This window comes from Vombatus ursinus, unplaced genomic scaffold, assembly GCF_900497805.2.
Source record: "Vombatus ursinus unplaced genomic scaffold, bare-nosed wombat genome assembly UNPS02014861.1, whole genome shotgun sequence".
Lineage (NCBI taxonomy): Eukaryota > Metazoa > Chordata > Mammalia > Diprotodontia > Vombatidae > Vombatus > Vombatus ursinus.
The window spans coordinates 9,540,640-9,560,409 of NW_020954639.1; the positions used below are offsets into that span (position 1 = coordinate 9,540,640).

The window sequence follows — 19,770 nt, forward strand, 5'->3', positions numbered from 1 at the left end:
TCTTTTCCTCTACTTCTCCCCACCTTCTCCCTCTTTCCCTTTACTTCACCACCTTCTTTTTTCCTCTACTTCTACTCTACCTTCCCCCTTCTTTCCCCCACCTTCCCCCTCCTTTCCTCTACTTTCCCCTCACCTTCTTCCTCTTTCTCTCTTCTTCTTACCCACCTTCTTTTTTCCTCTACTTCTCCCCACCTTTTCTCTCTTTCCCTTTACTTCTCCCCCACCCTCTAATTCTCTCCTTTTCTCATGTCTTTTCCTCTACTTTACCTCCCCTCACTTTTCTCTTGGTCTTTTCCTCTCTGTCACCCATCCCCCTTTTTCTTCAGTCTTCTCCAGCTCCCACATCATCTCCCTGTCTTTTCCTTTTTTTCCACGCCCATCCATACCCCCACCTCCCTATTTTTTCTTCTTCCTCTTTCTTCACCTCTGCTTCCCTTGGACCAGGAGAACTCTTGTCAAACCACTATGTGCCCAGCCTAGGGTAGAGGAGCTGTGTCATTGGCCCCAGGGTAGAAAGAACAGCACACATTCCTCCCCCTTTCTTGCACTGGGGTGGTTCACCAGGCCTGCTTGGGTTGTAGGTGTCACTTTTGTGGCATTGTAGCCTGGAGATGTAGAATGTGGTTCCTAGTGAGCTATATATAATAAGACTTGCCATTTATAGAGATCTTTTTGCATTTTTAAGTTCTAAAGTTCTGTCACTAATTGGTCTAACTGGACACCCTTGGGACTTTGACATAAGGTTTTTTGGATATACTCAGGTGAAAGCTGAAATACAATGGATTAGGATCTAGGGACTTTTTGCATTCTTGATATTCTGTGAACTTGGTCACTTTATTGCCTTTAAAGCTTAAACTTTAAGTAGTCTTAGATCTTCTTGCTGTACTTTTCATTGTCTCCTACTTTTTGATTTAAAAAGTTCTTCAGCCTTGAAAATGTCAGCCATGTTGAGACTTAAAATTCCCAATGCAGTATTTTTATTTTATCCTTTTTTACCTTGGGCTCGAAGTGTATGTGGTCATGTATATAATGGGAATAGTACTAAACCTGATACATAAAAAGTTTGCAGGTAACAAACATGAATATGAGCAACAATCTTGGTATATTTTTTCCAAATTATTTAGGTTTTTACGTGTAAGAACACAAACTTTGCTAAACTATGGACAATAAATATTTAAATGCATGCCTTTGTACCAATAATGCAGTGTTATACTCAAGATTTTCATAACGCTAAATTTTATTTCGGCTTTGGTTCTGGTCTGTGATTTCATCAGTGTGGGGACACCCTCCATTGAAGCAAATCAGCAACTTCTCTATAAATTATTATCTTAAAGTGTCATATGGGTACTGAGACTGTTAAGTGACTTGCCTGTAATTGGTGAGCCAGTATGTGTCTGAGGCAGGGCTTGAACCTAGGTCTTTCTGAAGACAAAACTGACCCAGCTCTCAGTGCTATTTATTCTATGTTGCCTTTCCAACATTAGATTATATGGGAGTAGGGAGACTTAACTCTGCTACAAACTAGTTGTGTTAGTTCCGTCACAATTTCTTCATCTATAAAATTAAGTTGGATTATCTGATCACTAAGGTTCCTTTTAGCTTTATGATACACTATGATCTTATTTGTATACGAATCTTATCTCATTCCCCCCCTCCCCACCATAGATTATAAATTCCTTAAAATTGGAAACTGCTTATTGTATTCTCTGTAATTCATTTATTGTCATCGTATCACAATCAAAATTGGGTGCTTTAAAGTAAAAAAATTTGGCATCTTTTTTTTTTTGAGTTTGCAGTCATGCTTAGGAACTTTGGGTACATCAGTTTCTTAAAATATTAAAGTAATTCTAGCATAAATAGTGAAGTTTTCCTGAATAAAATGTATATACTGTATAAAATGTAATGCAACATTTTAGAAACTAAATTTTTTTGAGTGGGAAGGAATTACTGAATTGTTAGCGTCTGTTTTTTTTTTTTTGTTTTGAGCTAGGCAGTGGAGTTAAGTGACTTGCCCAGGGTCAGACAGCTAGTTAAGTGTCAAGTGTCTGAGGCCAGATTTGCGCTCAGGTCCTCCTGACTCCGGGGCCAATGTTCTATCCTCTGCACTACCTAGCTGCCCCCAGTGTCTGTTGTTTCAAGGCAAACTGTTATATTTTCTCTGCAGCATTTAATTCTATTCAACAATAACAAAAATATTAACCGAGGCACTTTTAGGCATTGGAAATACACTAGGCAGTCCCTAACTTTAAAAAGTTTATAATCTAATGGGAAGTGAGGGATAAAATGAGATAGGATATTCACAAAATGTAAGAACATAAAGCTGGAAGGCATCTTAAAGATCGGGTAATCTAGCCTTATTTTACAAAGGAAGAAATTGAGAGCCATAGAGGTTAAATGACTTGCCCAAAGTCATAACAGCCAGTTTAGAGAAGAGATCGGTCTCCTGGCTCCTAGCTCAGCTTCTTAGTCTTCAAAATTTTGGCCACTTAAATAATTTTAAATGAACACTTAAGGAAATGTTTAAAGTGCCAAGTTGACCAGTACAGTTATTATAAATACATCATTTTTAATGTGTACTTAGATCACTTTTTAGGATCCTAATTAAGCTGATTTCTGTAAGACTTAAACTCATATGGAAACCCTATTGTTTGGTTTTGTTGGAACATAAAGTGGCAGATAGAAAAGCAAAAAATAATGTTAATTTCATTTAATTAGAAATGTAGAATACATTTGTTTGACTTATAAAAAGCATAAAGAACACAAGGCTTGCTTCTAAAAATATAGAAATGTTGTTAATACTTTAACTTTACAAAGATAATAAACAGGGTTTTTTTCTTCAGAATAGACACTTGATTTCCCTTGCCATATTTTCCCTTAAAAAGTTTAGTACATTAGAAATAACATGAGAATTGACAACTATGAATATCACCTCGTTTAATCATTTTAATAGTCATGTAGATTTCTTCATTCCCTTTTCTTATAATTAATCTTGGTCCTTAAAATTACCAATGCTGAATGAAAAAGGTAGTTCCATTTCTATGTTCCTAGAATGGTAGATGAAAGGGCAGCCTTCTTGTTTTACTAAGGCAACTGAATCTGCTGCTCAGAGTGCTAATTTATAGTTATTTTTCCTGTAAGGATTTATCTGAAGTAATAGACTGATTTCTCTGTGTGTTCAGAACAAGACAAAAAATGGAAATGATTTTGTAGTTAGTAACCTGAATCATTTTAAAATTTGGATCTTGAAGTCAAAAGTTTCATACCCCAGTCTAATTCATTTAGTACTTTCTTTAGATTTAAACCCTTAACTTCTCTGTTTGAGGTTATTTTTAGCTAATTGTAGAAAACTGACAAACTATCAGAATTAGAACTAATCATATCTTTTCATTTAAGGCAACATGTTTACATACATTTCAGCTCCAATTTAATTTTGGGACAATATCCCTTGTTAGAAACACAATATCAAAGGGAAAACTATTATTTGCTGACAAAATTACTTTGTTTCTAGAAGCCATCCCCCAAATTTAGGAATGAGAAGAAATTTTTAGCTTCCAAGAAATTAAAAACAAGCAGAGGAGAAAAAAGACACCTGGTTGCATAGAACAGTGGTCTCCCAAATCAAATCAAGATCCAAATTTAGCAGTTAGCCAAGAAATACAAAAAGTACATACAAAAGAAGTATATGGAAACACTTAAAAAAAAAAGAGAGAGAGAAAACTGAGTAGCTAAGGTACTTTCTGGGCCATCCACCAGGTGGGCTGAAGCCCTGGTGGCTGTCAACCCTTTTCCCTACATTATCCATTCCTTTCACTTTTCCTTTTTGTTAGTCAGGAAGTGGAGTCCAAGTTAGAACAGCTGGGTTTATAATGGCTTCAGGGTTCCTGCTACTGCTCACACTGAGTGGCACTGTCTAATGCTATAAATATTTTCTTTTCTTTTCTTTCCTTTTCTTTTTTAAAGAAAATCATAACTTAGAAACACTACTTTGAACGTGTAGGCATAAACAGGATATGAAATGTAACTCAAAATGAAACCTTAAAATTCAAATTATTTACTTTTTTATTAGAAAAATTGATACAAATTTCAAGAAGATTATAGTACCAATTTAATTCACTATCCATAGGTAATTTTGTTATATTTGTTTTTGTTTATATGATCACATATGATCATATAAAACTTGACGTCATTTTGGAAAAATTCCCTTTATCTTTTCATTAAAATCTTTATATTTGCTTTTAATATACTATAATTTTTTATCCATTTCCCAATTATTGGGCATTTTGATTGTTTCTAGTTTTTTACTATTACAAATTTTAAAACTGTGAACATTTTTGTTTGTAGTAACCTTTTTCTTTTAATTTATTTTTGTAATATCTTTAGAATATTGTCCCAGAAGTGGGGTTAGTGGGTCAGAGGCTGTAATCAGTTTTATAAAGAAAAAATAAGTCTTCTAGTTTAACAAATTATATGGAAGAAAGTTTTATGAACTTTCACTTTAGAAGAAAATCAACTGCTTTTCATAATTAGACCTATAGTTCAATGAAGCATGTATTAAGTGCTTCTGTGTGCTAGGCATTCTGCTATGTGCTGAGTATATAAACACTAGCAAGCACAACAGTCCCTGTTTCTCAAAGAGCTCACAGTTTAATTCTTAGAACCTTGTCATTCCTAGATTCCAAATAACTTATACCAGTACTTTTATACTACATTAACTTTTAAAGTATTAATTACATATTTAGTGAGTGTGTAGAAAATGTTTCCTCAGACTTTACATACAATGTTTCCCAAGAACTGTTGGGGATCAAAGTAATAACTCAGGTTTATAAAGCATTTTGCTCACAACAACCTCAAAAAGGAAGTAATGTTAAGTATTGTTATCATTTTGCATGTGGAAAAACTGAGAAGAGACATAGAATGTCTTGCCCAGCTTCACTGACCCAGCTAGTTGTGTCAACCAGAATCTGGGTCCTCCTGCTCCAAGACCAATGCTCTTTCTACTCTACCATATTTCCTCAGAAACCATTATGATCTAACAACCCTTTCTTAATTGCAAAATTAGTAGGTCTAACTATATTTCAATAAGCAATGTATAGGACACAGTATTTTTAGTCTGTAGAAGGAATTTAAACCTAGGATGAATATCTGAAAAATAAAAGCAGTAGAAAACATGCCACCACACTTTAAAGATCTGTGTTCTCAACTCTTGCTTCATAAAAAATGTGGTTATTAAATAATCTGTCTCAAGGCTCTCGTTTTGGGCAGAACAGTATCACTTACTCTAAGCTTAAATCAAAATCCTTTTAATTTAATAAATGGCAATCAATTTGACAACATATCTGCTTAAATTTAATAAGATTATATTTTCACCCAGTATATTGCCATAACTTGCTAAGTGTATTAGGCATTTTAATTTGGTTCTGTCTTGAAATACCATAGAGGGAATGTGTAGTATTTTAAAGTTTTCACTTTATAGAACATAATATAGTTCTGAGATATTATGTATAATTGAGAACTATCATAAGAATTAATTTGAAATAGTCCCCTACTTAGTAAGAGGGAAATAGGCTGTACCTGACTTGTGGCTAGGATTTTTTTTTCTCCTTTCCTCGTCCCTTGTTCCCTCTTCATCCTCCAGAGCTCTTGCTCTGAAGCACCTACTTCATACAGACCCCAGAACCAGTCCAGAATGAGGGTCTTCTTCCCTTAAACTCCGTACTTAGAACTTTCCTATCAGTTTCATCTCTACCATCCTCAGCCCTAGTACCATCTTACTCTTATAACTTACATTTCCCCCCTCCATTGAGAAACCCATGGTCCTACTCTTAACTGCAGAGTTCTGTTCTAAACTGTAATCAATGAAGGGGATAGTCAGAATAACCTGGGCATAGATTTCTTCTAAGATATAAATAAATCTTTAATCTTTTACATGCCAAGGTAAGATTTGAGAATTATTTTCCCTATGGATTACTGTCCTCTGGAAGTATTGATCATTCACTAAAACATGTATAACTTGACTTCTACTTTTATTGATTCATGATCGCATAATCCATAGGCGCCTCTTCATCCTATAGAGGAGATTTTTGTCCATATTTTCCATGTATCAGTGGTAGGCTGACACGATAAATGCTGAGGAGCTTCCTCTGGCTCTTTTAATTGTTTATCACAGAATAAAGACCTACAGACCACAAAAAAGCACAGCTTTCTGGCATTACAAGCAAGTGCTTTTTGGTTGAAAATAATGATGGCAAGAGGTAGAGCTAAGATGGTGGAGTGGTACTAAAAAGTACAGAACAAGACTGCTCCATAAAACTCCTCTAAATAGCTCTAGAAAATGCACCAAACCAAATCCTAATAGGGAAGTATAATAAAAAGTTACAATGAGTTCTTTTTCCAGCTCAGATCAATAGGGAGACAGAGATCTATGAAGACAGGGTCTGGCCAGGAGTATTGGGCCCCACACATAGACCATTACAGCCCCTAAGTACTAAAAGGACAAGAAGAAGTCCTAGACCTATACCAGGATCTTGTGCAGGATGTGGGAAGAGGTGCCAATTAGTGGACTTGTTGCTTACTATCAATTTTTGGGTCATAGATCCAGAGTAGACTGAGGAGGGCTCCTGTGCCCAACAGTGACATTCCAGAGAAGCCTAGGTCCTAGGCTGTATACTGAGTGTGGAACAAGTTCAGAAGCAAGGAGCAACTATATGGCTTAGACCCCAGCAGCAGAATGAGTCTTAACTGCTCATTCTAAGTCCTGCAGAATAGCCAGAATAGGAATCCCAGACCAAACAAATCTTATAGCTCCATTACTTTGAACCAGCAGGGTTTTGCAGCTGGCTCACAGTGACTGAGTCCAGCAGCAGTCTGCTGATACTCCAAAGGAGGTAAGCCCATAGGCCTGTTGCTCAGACCTACACTAAAGGGGCAGTGATCAGACTTGAAATGAAAGCTTTGGAGGGAAAAGAGAAATCAAAAAAGATATGAGAGCTATGGAAGAAAGAATTGGAAATTGAATTAACAACTTGGAATAAGAGATACAAGACCTTGCCCAAGCAGCAAATTCTATAAAAATTAGAATGGACCAAATGAAAAGAAATATTAAAACAAAATTAGATTGAAAAATAGAAGAAAAGGTAAAGTATCTTATAGCAAAAACAACTGGCCTAAAAAACAGATTGAAGGTAGACTATTTAAGGGTCATTGGACTACCTGAAAGGCATGACCAAAAAAAGAGCCTAGACATCATGTTTTGAGAAATCATAAAACTACCCCTATATTTTAAAACTAAAGGGCATGGTGGAAATAGAATCCACTCCTCACCTCCTGAAAGAAATACAAAATGAAAGTGCCTAGGAATATTATAGCCAAAATCCAGAGTTTCCAGGTCAAAGAAAAGATGTCACAAGCTGCCAGAAAAAAAAAAATATTCAAGTAGTGCATAGTTGCAGTAAGGATCACATATGATTTAGTAACCAGCACTTCAGAGGAACAGAGAGCTTGGAATACATATTTCAGAAGGCAAAGGATACAAACAAGAATAACTTGCTTAGCAAAACTGTGTATAATTCTAACATGAAAAGATGATATGTGGTGTTCCTTCTGAACCTTATTGTCTTCAAGGGTCTTGGAGGGAATCTAGTTAGACAAAAGGCTTGAGAGTAGTTCCATTATATATTCATGATCTTATAAGAAGGATAGAAAGGGAAGAGATGACAGTGAGGTTCAAGTGTTAATTGTTCCCCTTACCCCTTCTTCCTTGTTTGTATAGACTTCTACTTGATTACATTAGATAATTTTCTCTAACCTCACCATCATTTGAACTAGTTAAGGGAATGAAGAATACACATGCAGAGGTGAGTTCAGAAATACATTTTACTCAACAGGGAAATAGGATGGGAGAGGGGGAATTAGAGGGTAAGTTAAGGGAGAAATAGCAAAACAAACTAAGGATTATATACATACACACACATACATATGTATCTCTTTTATCAGTAGCGAAGAATTGGAAACTGAGGGAATACTCATCCTTTGAGGAATGGCTAAACAAATTATGGTATATAAAGGTGATGGAATGTAAATATGCTGCAAGAAATGTTGAAGGGAATGGTTTCAGAGAAACCTGTAAAGACTTCTTTGAACTGATGCAGAGTAAAGTGAATTGAACCAGGAGAACAGTTTATACAAAGAAAACAATACTGTAAAGTCAACTTTGAAAGTGTAATGACCCTCATGGATTTCAGAGCTTTAATGATGCAACATATTACTACCCACCTGATAGAAGTGAAAGATTCAGAGTGCAAAATGAGATTTTTTTTCTCTTAATTGGAGGGTGAGGGAAAGGAAAAGAGGATTTTTTGCAAGGAGTGTATGCCAGTTTACAGTGTATGTGGGAGTAACATACACATAAGGATTGGCTTTTATTGTAGGCTTTATGTAAGGGAAAGCTTCATGATAATTAGAACTGCCCAAAAGTGGAAAGGCCTGCCTTGGGAGGTAGCAGGTTCCTTTGAGGAGGTCTTCAGCAAAATCCTGGTTTACCACTTGTCAGGTATATTATGGAAGAAGGGATTCTTAATACAGAATAGCTTGGACTGGGTGACCCCTGGGATCCCTTTCATGTCTGAGATGCTAAGATTTTTGAATGTTCTCTTTAATTTTAATGAGTTAATGCTCATGCCCAGTTTTTTTATTGCCTTCATTTTTACAGTCATAGTGACTATGTATATTGCCTTTCTGGTTATGCTTATCCAGTGGTTATCCAACATTTAGCAAGTATATGTAATGGTTTCCATTGTAAACTTACTAAAGGAATTTGTGATCTCATTAGTGTGGATGTTCTTCTAGTGATGCAGATTGCAATTTATCCATGCCCTCCTATAAGTTCACTTAGGGGTACAGTGATCCACTAGGGTCCTGGTAACTTTTTTCCCCTTTCTCTATCTTGGGGATACCAGTGGAGCACGTTATTCTCTTTTGTTCTCACTTTGTGACCAATCCCATCTTCTTTTGATCACCACCTATTCATATTTAATAACTGCCTCTCAATTTTTAATTTTTCAGAGATTGTAGTATTAAATGAGTTGGAGCCATGTAGAAACTGTAGAATGTTAGTATAAAAAAGATGGACCTTTGTTTCAAGAAGTTTGAGGCTATTAAAAAAATACAACAATTTTGCATAGACATGCCAACCTGATCTCTTCCTTCTGTTTAATTCTGAGACCAGTTAGTTGAAGATATACGTGTACTGATCAACTAGTTCTATTCATGGTCATTAATTATAACGGCATCTCATAGACTAAGCATTCATTCATTTGATAGGGTTTGTTTTTTTGTTGTTTTTTTAGGTATTAAGAAGGTTCATAACGTCTTACATACCTTTGGTATTATCTCTTTCAGATACCTTATGAATTAAATGATTTTTCAGTACCCTGACAGTTGTCACTTCCAACTTAGATCTTGTCTAGAGACACTTCCTTTTAATCTTGTTGAGTTTCCCATCTTGATTCTCAGTAGCTTTACCCTAGTTATTACCTTCTGTTTTATTAGGCAATACTGCTCATAATCTTCTGCCATCTTGTGTAAGATTTTCATAAATTAGTTTTTTGTCTGTGTTTTCTGTAACTACCATAGCTTTCCACTTTACAAATAAGTTGGCTGTATGTCTACTGAGGCACTTTTTAGAATTTTGGCCTATCCATATGACGTTGTTGTAAGCATTTATGTTACTGGATCATATTCCATTTTATGTTGTCAATAATGTGCTTAAATAGGGCACGGTATAGTTGTTTTAACTGTATACTGTTTCCTAGGTAGATTTTGGATATAGAGCTGAAAGAGGTCTTAGTGTTCTTCTAGTCTGACCACATCAAAGCCTGAAGGAAGTAAAGGGACTTGCTCAGGGACTTGCAGATAACTAATGGAATAGCCAGGATTGAACTTAGATCTTTTAACTCCAAATTCAGTGGTCTTTCTGCTTCCCCTTGATGTCTTTTCTAATTTTCATTTTTCTTTAAGTTGTGTATTAATTTTGATCTTTTCTCTAACAAGCCATTCAGGAATTACTGCTATATCAGTAATGAATGATTTCCTTCTGTAAAAATGTTACCAATTTCAATTTTTTTATGCTATTCAGTGGTCACCTGATCAGTACCATTTGTTTCTGTTTTCTCCCTCAAAGAAATATTCATAATATGGAGGCATTCGGCTCTGTAATCTAGAAGTCTTTAGCCTCTTTCATGCCTTACTCCTAATCTGTATTTTCTACCATATTTTCTCCATCCACATCTATTCTAATCTTCACGTTGAAGTCACTGAGTATCAATGTTGATTTTATTGGGAGGGGTTTATTGAATTCTTCATAGAATTTCTGTACCTTTTCATCCTTTACAATAGGTCTTGGTATATAAGCTACAATTATTTTCACAGTGGCATTTTTGTTAATATTTATTGTAAATACTAGAATATGAGATGACCAGTTAAGCAATATGTTTCTTTCTTCTTGCCTTTGGACACATGATAAAGCCATCTGCTAACTCCTTTGCCTTACAAGTGGAAGGAATGCTGGCCTGAGAGTCCTACCTGATTCATTGTTGGACCTTGCTTGGATCCTCAGTGACATCTTTAAGATAAGGAATTGGAACTACTTTCAGCTCCCTCCCAGGTCTAATCATCTCTGATAAAAAGAAATTTATCTACATCTTTCTTCCAGCTAATTAGGAAGACCTATTAGAGGAGGTAAGCTTTCCAAAGCTCTTTAATTTCTTAGGCTTCTTGCTGCTAAGAGTTACATAGGGGCAGAAGATATATCATCCAAGGGAGAGGACTTCTTGATTCTTTAATTTTCTCATAAATCAAGTAAGAAAACTTTGCTGCTGAAGGAAAAAAATTGGTAGCTTTGCGTAAATTATGCAGATAGTTGGTTTACATTCCTAGATATGAGGGACCTAAAGCCTTCAGCTTAAATTTGTTTGACTCTTTGGGAAAGGGCCAAGAGCTGATTCCATTTATACTGATAGTTTCAAAAGTACAATCTGGCTTTATAAGTTACATAGGATATGGAGCTATAAAAAAGATTTTGTTGAGCATCTGGTCAGACTTCTGTATTTTACAGATGAAAAAATTGATATTTTTTCAGAAAAAAATCAGATTTTTTCAGAAGAAATTGAATTTTACTTAAAAAGATTAAGAAACTTCTTCAACATCACAAAATTAGGATTTGAATCCCAGTTTTAACTCCACATTCACTTACTATTTCCTTTAGTAACAGTATTCAAAAAGGCCACAAGATGGTGATATTAAGCCTTAAAAATTAAGAAAAAAAGTTAAGCCTTTTTCTTAAAATTGATTTGTGATTATAAACTTGAATTTTCTCAACAAATAAAAATAGACACTAGACCTGAATCCCAGATAAAAGCCATAGGATACAGAAGCAATTTATTTGCCATCTTCTAGTTGCTTTTCTATGTCCTTCTGAAATTTTGTTCCCTTGGTGGTTTTATATACATGTGCACACAGGATTATGTGTGTTTACCTCTTTCTCTACAAAAATCAACTGGAACATTTCCCAATTTTTCCAGAATAGGTTTTTTTGGGGGGGAGGGGCAGAGAAGGAGCATGGGGCAGGGAAATGGGTTACCAGTGAAAATGAAGGGAATTCAAGATGGCTGACGCTTTTCCAGAGGTTACATAGAAATCAAGAAACTTTTATATTGAGGGCAGCTAGGTTGCACAGAGGATAGAGCACTGGCCCTGAGGTCAGGAGGACCTGAGTTCAAATCTGGACTCAGATCAAACACTTGACACTTACTAGCTCTGTGAACCTGGGCAAGTCACTTAACCCCAATTGCCTAAAAAAAAAGAAAAGAAAGAAACTTTTATAACATCTCTATGGATTATTTAGACCAGCATCAACAGTCTTTGGAACTTGTGCCAAGGCACAGCATAGGAGGTGATAAATGAGTGCCATAGGTGGAACCATCCCTTTGAAATATTGGGGAAAATATAGGATTTCAAATTAGAAATTTTGCATTTGAATGATGGTCCTGCCACTTGTTAGCTCAGTGGCATTGAGCTCTTTACCTTTCTGTGCCTAGCATTCTGCATCTACAGAATGAGGATATTGGAAAAGTTCCTTCCAGCTCTAAATTAAATGCTTCTATAATGGATAATGCACAGAGTGCTGGGTCTGGGAACAGGAAGACATGGGTTCAGTTCCAGCCCTAAACATTTACTTGTCAAGGGTTACACAGCAAAACCCTCATTACAAATACACATAGTGAAGGAAAACAAATTCAGTGGGATTGCATATAGTAAAAATTGATTTCCCCCCTGCTCCTCTTCTAGATCACAGATTCTTAGCCTAGGATCCATAATTTTTTTTTTAATTTTGATAGCTGCATTTAATATAATTGTTTTCCTTTGTAATTTTATGTATTTTATTTTGCCCACTTAAAAAACATGATTCTGCAAAAGTTTCCCTAGGCTTCCCCAGACTATTGAAGGGGTGGGGCCCAGAACCCAAAAAGATTAAGAAGCCCTGATGCCATGCTGAATTTTGAAAAATTGAGAAATAAGTACTTATAAAATTTGAAATTATGGGGCAGTATTTTATTTCTAGTGCCTGGCACAGGATAGGTGCTTAATAAATATTTATTGATCGATATACTACCACTGTACCACTTAGCTGCCTGACAGATAAAGATCTGTTGAAGAAACTGGAGTTGAGGAGAGAGGGTTTAGAAGGTATAGGATAGCTATATTCAAGTACTTGAAAGACTCATGTGGAAAAAGAATATACTTGTAACAGATGAAAGTTAAAAAGAGAAATGTAAGTTTGATGAAAGAAGAAAACCTTTTTTCATTCTTTTTTTAAAGAGAGGGCTTTTCAGCATTAGAATGGGCTGAGAGGAGTAGATTTCCTTTTCCCCTTTGTTCACCTGTTTGTTAGGTGTGTTATAATGGATGATTCTTTTCCAGATATAGTTGGATTAGATAGTGACTTTTCCATCTCTGAGATTTTGTGATTCTGTGATCAGCCCAGCTCTTTTTAAGCCCTGTTTCATGGATAATAAATGCAAATCTGTGGGAAGAGAGGTTTCAGTCCCCATTCTGACATGCTGGTCACTTTGACTCTTGAGACTCTTCAGTGTAGAACAGGTACCAGTCTGCTTTAAGAGAGAGACTTTCCTCATTGAGAGTTCCCCAAATTGGTAAAAATCACAGGTCCATACCAAAGTAGAATCTTTTATGCCTTTGTCTAAATGCAAGTTGTGCTTGGTGATGTATTTCAGCTTAATTAAGCCCATCATGTACCCCTTCATTGCGTTTTGGATCTTCTGCAGTTTTCAATCTGCAGATATTTTGTTTTTGCAGTTTTTTGTTTTGAGTGTTTACTCTTATGCACATACTTCTGATCATTTGTTTTTAATAGTTCCATATGTATTATAGCTTTCGACTACATTGCAAGTTCTAGGAGAATATGTTTTATTTAATTTGTATCTCATCCCCAGTCGCGGGTACAGCATGTTCTGTAATAATAAGCCGTTGAAATCTTTGTTTCAAGTGTTGTAAAGTTAACTTCCTTACTACCCTTTGTAACATTGTTTCAGTGAAGAAATTGTATGTTTTCACCTACTAGCAAGCAGCCAATCTCCTTGCATTAAAAAAATCTACAAACAGAAAAAGCAGGCTATCTCCCTTTTCCGTAATCTCCTGGCCTTTCTTGAGACATGTAGCCTTCAATCTGGAAGGGAAAATTATATTTGTAAGCCACAAATAGAAGTTTAAAAAATGGGCCTGCTTCTCCTGGGCTGATATTTTAAATTAATTGACTACTTAATGCTGCCTATCCCTTGAATGGAGAGAAGATCAGGGAAGAGTTCTAAATGTGGCCAAATTAGAGAAGGTTGGGCAAGCTGTAGCTGACCCATATCTTCATAGTTTAGCTTACTTTTTTTTTTTGGTGATCCTATTAGATACTATGGGTTCACCACATCCTTCAAAAATTTACCTGCTCTCTACCTTGTTAATGTGACAAAGGTACTCTTCTTAAACTCAAATTTATCTTTTCTTTTTTAAAATGAAAGCCTGCTGCAAACACAGGTTAAGACCCAAAAGAGTACTCTGGTGGAAAATTGATGGTGATTAATTTGGTGGGGATATGAAGACTTTTTTGAGCCACTCAGATCATACATAGGCAGTAGCTACCTTCTTTAAAGCTATCCCTGGCTTGCAAATTTGGATGTTTATTGGAACCTTTGTTGTTGTTTAGTCATTTTTTTCAGTTGTGACCAACTTTCCGTGACTCCATTTGGGGTTTTCTTGGCAAAGATATTGGAGTGGTTTGCAGTTTCCTTCTTCAGCTCATTTTACAGATGAGGAAACAGACAAATAGGGTTAAGTAGCATTAGCCCAGGGTCATCCAGATGGTAAATGTCTGAGGCTGGATTTGAACTCAGATATTCTTGACTCAAGGCCAAGTGCTCTATTCACTGTGCTACCTAATCACTTAGCCCTTTATTTAGGTCACTTTTGCCATGTTCTATCACATGGTTACATATGACAACTGTCCATCTTTCTGCCATGCCACTATACCACATGCCTCCCTTTCCATAGCTTGCTCTGGGAATAATAAAAATCACAATCATTCCTAGAAAGGACATGTCAGTCAATTGATCTATGACTCACAATCCATGTGACTTCCCAAATCAAAACACATTTTCCCTTTATTAATAAAAACTCCCTGAAGGCGGAGACTGTCTTGCTTTTTGTATTTGTTTCACCAGGACTTAGCAGCGTCTGGCACATAGTGAACATATAAATACTTTTTCTTAAGTTCATTAAGTCATTCATTCATGCAGACAAATTCAAATAAGTTATTGAATCAGGGTTGAATGGATACAGAAAGAATCCTAAAGATTCATTAAAAATTCTCCTTCATTGGAAATAAATGGATGCAAAGTGATTAAAGGCATCAACTATGAATAATCACTAACATTCAAAAAAACAAATGCAAAAACTTAATTTAACATAACATAGTACCTGATTAGCTTATTAGAATTTTTATGTATTGATTTGTTGATAGTTTCTTTTGCATAATGATCTCTTCTATTTAAGCTGTTAGGAAACTCAGTGTTAGTAGAAGGCATCCATTTCTTTTTTTTTTATTTTATTTTAATTGAGCTTTTTTTTCCAAAAACGAAAGTTCCTGCCCACTACAGAGTATATGCAAAATAAATGCACAGTGGTTGAAGGTGGATCCCCAGGAGCTGGCAGAATCAGAAAAATCCTCATGAAGATGATGGTACTTGCTAAACCTTGAAGGGAGCTAGAGTTTCAAGATTCAAATAAAAGGAAAAAGTATTTTCAACATGGGAGGCAGCCTCTTCCTGCAAAGTAACTGAGGCAAGAAATGGAATTTTGCATTCTAGGACAGCAAGTATAGACTATTTTGTCTGGACCTTAGAGTCTATAAAAAGGTGTGATGTGTACTGAGCCTAGAAATACAGGCTGGAGGCAGATTGTGAAAGGTTTTAAATACCAAACAGAAGAGGTTTTATTTTATCCTAAAGGCAGTGGGAGCCACCAGAGAATCTTCAGCGGAGGAGTGATATGATCATACCTGCACTTTCAAAATATCAATCTGGCAGCTGCATGGAGCATGGATTTTTGAATATTGGGTGCAAGGAAACCAATGAGGATGCTATTGCAGTAGTCCAGGGGAGAAGTGAGAAGAGCCAAGAATTGACAGTTGGAGGGAGCGTGAAGAGTAAGGATGATTCCTAGGTTGCAAACCTGAATGGCTAGCAGGGTGGTGGTACCCCCAAAAGAAATAGGAAAATTTAGGATGAGCTTGGAGGGTAAGATGACGAACTTTGTCTTGGACATATGACTTGAAATGCCGTAGGACATCTAGGTGGATGTGATGCCAGGAAGTAATTGGATATGTAGTGCTCAGGCAAGAGATGAGGGATGGATATGTAGATTTGGGAATCATCTCCATAGAGTTGGAAGTTGAATCCAGGGGAGCTGATGAGATCAGTAGGCAAGAGAATGTAGAGAGAAAAGTGTACAAGGGCCCGGGACAGATCTCAGGAATGTTTAACCTAGAAGAGAAAAAAAAAGCACAGGGGAACATGATATCTTCAAGAGCTTAAAAGGCTCCCATGGGAAGAGGGATTTTATTTGTTCTGTTTGGCCCCAGAGAATGAAACTAGGAAGATGTAAAGAAATACCATTTAATACTGAACTACCCACTAGGGGCAGCCTTAGGAGATACTAGGCTCTCCATCACTAAAGATCTTCAAGCAAATAGGGAAATGTACAAACAGACTGGACTAGTTTGAGGCAAAGATCCCTTCCAAATAAAAAGTTGTATGATTCTTTGATTGCCTGGGTTTTTCAAGTCAGTTTTGAAGGTTTAGTGTGGGAAATTCTGAGTTTTACAATGTGGGAAAGAATGATTTAAGTTTTAGAAATTTACTTTTGTACCTTAAAGGTGCTAGTCAGTTATTAACTGACAGTTCCACTGACATGCAAAAGTCACCTAATATTTGTTCTCAGAGAGAATAGCATCAGCTCATCCCACAGTACTAAAAGGTGGGTTTGTAAAGAGTTTTGAGACTTTCCCTTGTCTCCTGCCAGTTAGTCTAAGCTTTTTGTTTAGTAGGGTCCCAGTTAAGCAACATATGGGGGAATGAAGACAAAAACAACCCCTCTCCAAAAAACCTAAAGAATGGAGAAAAATCCACTGAATGATTCATCAATATCACAAAGGTCAATGATAACAATTTAAATTGATGCAAACAGCTTAGACCAATAGAAAATTATAATATGAACATACCCAGCAGAGAGCCTAGTGAGACTTCTGTAATTCGTTTATTGCTGTACAGTCTTTTTCATCTGTCCCTCCCCACCCCCTTTATTTCACTTCCATCACACTTATCTACAGCTGTTTTTTCCCACCTGTGTCATTAACCACCATCAGCTTCTCTTCTCCAGGTCCCCCTCTGCCTCACTGTTTCCCCTACATCCTCCTCCAAATTCTCTGTACACCTATGTGCACATATATGTGTATGCCTGTATTGAGAATATGTGTAACTATTTGGGTTTCTCTATTCTTATCTTTCTTTCATGTCTGTGTGTCCTTTAGTCAAAATACATTTATTTTGATTTCCTTAACTTCTTCCTCCGGGTGTTTTAGACTTTGAGTTGATAATTGTTGATGCTGTGCTACAGTATATCAGTCCTTTTATTCAGTATTTGTTTTATGTTGAGAATAAAGTACATAGGAAGGAACCTCAGGCTATCTCTTAGTAAGCTAAAGACAACAGATTCTATGAGTTGTGCCACCACAGAGTATGAGAAAAAATAATAATAAAGATTAATAGTTCTTGCATAGAGTTTCTCTGGAAGTTAATTTTACTTACAAAGTTAACACATAAGTAGTCTAATAGAACTGTAAATGTAGGAGAAACAAGTAAAGAAGGAATGTTTATATAAGCATATTTTATTTCATTATAAAAAGCAAATATGAAAAGCTTAAATTGCTTTAAGTAACATTTTCTGCCCATGGGATCTTTTAACAATTCAGGACAAACTTTAATTTATCCTAGTTGAAAAGACTTTATAGAGTTGAATTCAAAACCAGAGCATATCCCTTCAAGTACTGTGTTAGTATTTCCACCCCCCCAAAAAAAATCACAGGTTTCTTATTTTAAGACCACAGTAAGTCATTACTAGTTGAGTTGTTGTTCAGTTTCAGTCATGTCCAACTTTTTGTGACCCCGTTTGGTATTTTCTTGGCAAAGATACTGGAGTGGTTTGCCATTTCCTTCTCCAGCTCATTTTAGGGATAAGGAAACTGAGGCAGACCGAGGTTAAGTGACTTGCCCAGGGTCACACAGTTGGTAAGTATCTGAGACCAGATTTGAAATGAAGATGAGTCTTTGTGACTGTAGGCCAGGCGCTCTATCTACTACACCACTTAAAGTTGCCCTCCTAGTTAAGGAAGACTTTAAAACTTGTTAGTACTTCGTTTTCGAAGAGGACTAATGACATTACAGGTGATGTGTTGACTTGGCGCATGAATTGGATTTAAGTGAGGCAGAGATGTCAGCTTGCCGTCCAGAATCAGTCAAGTCCTATGGCAAGACAAAAGTCAGGACAACTAGAGATAGCCTGGGATGCAGTGGATGACCTTGGCATCTTTGATGTCTGACCAATTTCTGAGTACTCCATAGCACCTGTTTCAGCTACTTTCATGGCCTTTTGAACAAATTGTTCCCATTCTCCCATTCCACTGGGGAAATGTCTTCACATGCCTGGGGTAGACACCTCCCTAATTTGTCAGTGGGTTTGAAGCCTATTGGTTGCCCTCGACCTGATTTAGCCCATCTGCTGAGATGGTTTTACCCAGGTGTGGCCATTGCTCATGCTTCATTTTCTTGGAACCACAGGTGAGAGTTGAGTGGGCACAAAAGGTAGACTCATCATAGTGTCATAGGATCCCAAATTTAGAATTGGAAGAGAATTCAGAGACCATCAAACCCAACCTCTTCATTTTACAGATGAGGTAAAGTGGATAGAGCGTTAGACTTGGAGTCAGGAAGGCTCATCTTGTTGAATGGAAATCTGGCCTCAGACACTCACTGGCTATGTACAAATGCTACAGAGTTTCTCCCCGTGATTGGGAGAAATGATTGTCAGTGATTGAATATGGTGATTTAATATGTATATGCTTCACTTTGAACAAGAGGCATGTTTCTGAAAAGTTGCAGGTTCACCAAATCATCTTAAGTATACAGCAAGAGAGCTTGTTATTTAAAGGAATCCTATAGTGAATCCCATATTATTTTAGAGAAGATTAATTAGGATAGCAAAAGCCCTCAAGTTCATGCCAAGTGACCATTGTTTGAAGGAACTGAGGATAAGATTAGGGGGATAGGGTAGGGGATATAACAGCACTCTAAAAGTTTTTGAAAAACTGTCATGGGGAGGGGCAAGGATTATGTGTGAAGAATCTATTATGTGAGTGCAGTAGAGTAGAAACTGGGGTCATAAGGGTTGAGGAGTTTAAGTTGCTATGAGAAAAGGATGTTAGAAGGCTAATGTTTAGGGCCATGTGAATTTTTTGAGTAGTAGTATTTTCATTTTACAAATAAAGAAATTGAGAGTAATAAAAAGTAACTGACTTTTGCCTATAGTTATGCAGCAACAGGTATTGGAGCTGGGACTTGTTCCCCAGTGTTTTCTCTCACACCTGCTGCTTTCTATCTTCTTTCCACTTTTTCTTCTTAAATTGCCTCTGTCTCCTATCATTTCAACCCTCTACTTCAGAATAAAAATTAAAAAGATTGTTCTACTTTAAGCAAATAACCGGCCAAAAAGATGATTGTTTCCTCCTAGTCAACTGACAAACTGTAAAGTCAGGTTTTTGTTAGTTTTACTCAGCACTTGCCACTAAGGAGGAACCTGTCTTCACTAGCAGGGATTTTAATGGTTGAGCCTTTTCTGGGGTATTTGAGGGCTCTGTAAAGTTGATTCCAAAGAACTAAATTTCCATTGTAGATTTGGGAGAGAGGCACTGGATATTGAGTAGCACATTTTCTATTACTTATTTAAAAAGCCTTTCCTTGATTGCATTCACTGGAACCTAAGGAGTGAAAAGGAGCTGTACAGAAGTAACGTTGGCCACTCCATATATGGAGCAAATCTTTGTTCTGTTTGCTTTAGGTGGAAGCACAGTCAGGAACATCATCCATCACAGCATTT

General features: G+C 36.6%; 1 protein-coding gene across 1 annotated transcript in view; it reads left to right on the forward strand.

Moving 5' to 3' along the window:
- The window catches only part of ITGB1 (integrin subunit beta 1), a 53,822-nt gene that overhangs the window by 646 nt on the left and 33,406 nt on the right, over positions 1-19,770 (forward strand). The window lies entirely within an intron of this gene.